The sequence below is a fragment of the Nannobrachium achirus genome (assembly GCF_963921795.1).
Source record: "Nannobrachium achirus genome assembly, chromosome: 19".
Lineage (NCBI taxonomy): Eukaryota > Metazoa > Chordata > Actinopteri > Myctophiformes > Myctophidae > Nannobrachium > Nannobrachium achirus.
The window spans coordinates 60,580,471-60,582,970 of NC_137826.1; positions in this window are offsets into that span (position 1 = coordinate 60,580,471).

Consider the following 2,500-nt stretch of genomic DNA (forward strand, 5'->3'; position numbering starts at 1 on the left):
TATTTAGAATCAACGTGTACTGTAGCCTATTGAGAATATGTATATCAAATGAGAAGATCATCTTCTCATTTGATGAGAATGGACTGAGTGTCTCAGTGTCAGAGATGGATGGAGGAGGGACAGACAGCTTAGCATGTAACAGAAGAGTGGGAACTTTGATGTCAAATTTGGCAATTATTTTCCTAAATGTTGCACACATGATTGAACATGATTGAACATTCCACAGTTAAGGTCTAATATTTCTATAATTGCTGTCCTATGCTTCTATCTTCTGTATAACTGACTAGCTGGAGCAGGAATGTATACACAGTTTGTAAATATGATGCAATTATGCCAGAATAAACCATTAGCCTTGGATCAAGAATATCATAGATGTATTTTATTTAAATTTTTATATCATCTATAAAATACAGCTTTGATAGCCTTGATCCTATGCTAATTAACCCCACATTAGGAGATTCTGGGAAGGCAGACAGACAGCTGTCAATCTGGGCTGGGGCCCTCACCAGTTAAGCAGGCTACAGCTGGTGTTAAGAGTAGGCCTACATGTTATTGAATCAAATTAGTTGTTTTTATGGGGAATGATATTTTGAATGGCGAAAGGGACAGGACAGTACAGTTCACTCCTATGTCCTATGTTAAAAAAAAGACGCTAGTATCGAGGATGAAGGAGGACGCAAGTTTTGCGCACACACGCGTGTCAGGGCCAGTGATCATCAAAATCCACTGGCCCTGAGGGCCAGTAGTAAATTTCCCTTAATGTCTACCCCTGTACACACAAAGCCATTCATTGGAAGCGGTTTTCACCGCTTCAAAAATCAACCTCACGTTATGTCAATCACGTTCGCACACTGCCGCCCGTTTCGCGCACCACTCTGTCCCTTGCTCTCTCTATCTCTCTCTCTCTCCTTGCCCTGAAAAACGCATTTCGCAACGAAAAACCCAGCAGTGTGAAACCAGCTTAAGATAGTGTTATATTATCCCATAGCCCGAGGGGGCAGTCAGCTTGTTGGTTGGTTGGTTGGGGAGGGGTGAGAGAAGTGTGTGAACGACGTTTTATATATATCGATATATTGCCCCGCCTTAGTATAGTTTAAGTGTATAGAGGGTATCTGCACATTTCTAAAGTATTAATTTAAGGACTTTTTAATACATCTAAAATGACAAATTAAACATTGGCCAAACTGTCAAACATTAGAGGCAGAAATTGTGAAAATAGCAGATCTACAAGCTCACAACCGAGCATGTAGCATGAGCATGTAGATCTGCTGTTTTCACAATAGAACCGTGTTATACAAATGTGCTCATCAGGGTGGGGGGGGGGGGGGGTCCCCAGTTAAAATATGATTATTTTGGGTGTCCCCAGCTAAAATAAGATTATTTTGGGGGTCCCCAGTTAAAATATGACTATTTTGGGGGTCCCCAGTTAAAATAGGATTATTTTGGGGGTCCCCAGTTAAAATAGGATTATTTTGGGGGTCCCCAGTTAAAATATGACTATTTTGGGGGTCCCCAGTTAAAATATGATTATTTTGGGGGTCCCCAGTTAAAATATGACTATTTTGGGGGTCCCCAGTTAAAATATGATTATTTTGGGTGGTCGCGGCCTGAAAAGGTTGAGAACCACTGATCTATAGTAGCCTCACATCTCTCCAACTCCACACTGATGTGAAAATGGTTGAAAAAAAAAAAAAAAGTTGGAAAAAAAAAACCCTGACCGCTGCAGTAGGATTCACCTCAGTTTGCTGTGACTCTGACCAGAACAGAGCGTTTTGGTAAACTGTGACTCTGACCACAACAGCGTTTTGGTAAACTGTGACTCTGACCAGAACAGAGCGTTTTGGTAAACTGTGACTCTGACCAGAACAGCGTTTTGGTAAACTGTGACTCTGACCAGAACAGAGCGTTTTGGTAAACTGTGACTCTGACCAGAACAGAGCGTTTTGGTAAACTGTGACTCTGACCAGAACAGAGCGTTTTGGTAAACTGTGACTCTGACCACAACAGCGTTTTGGTAAACTGTGACTCTGACCAGAACAGAGTGTTTTGGTAAACTGTGACTCTGACCAGAACAGCGTTTTGGTAAACTGTGACTCTGACCAGAACAGAGCGTTTTGGTAAACTGTGACTCTGACCAGAACAGAGCGTTTTGGTAAACTGTGACTCTGACCAGAACAGCGTTTTGGTAAACTGTGACTCTGACCACAAGAGAGCGTTTTGGTAAACTGTGACTCTGACCAGAACAGCGTTTTGGTAAACTGTGACTCTGACCAGAACAGCGTTTTGGTAAACTGTGACTCTGACCAGAACAGCGTTTTGGTAAACTGTGACTCTGACCAGAACAGAGCGTTTTGGTAAACTGTGACTCTGACCAGAACAGAGCGTTTTGGTAAACTGTGACTCTGACCAGAACAGAGCGTTTTGGTAAACTGTGACTCTGACCAGAACAGAGCGTTTTGGTAAACTGTGACTCTGACCACAACAGCGTTTTGGTAAACTG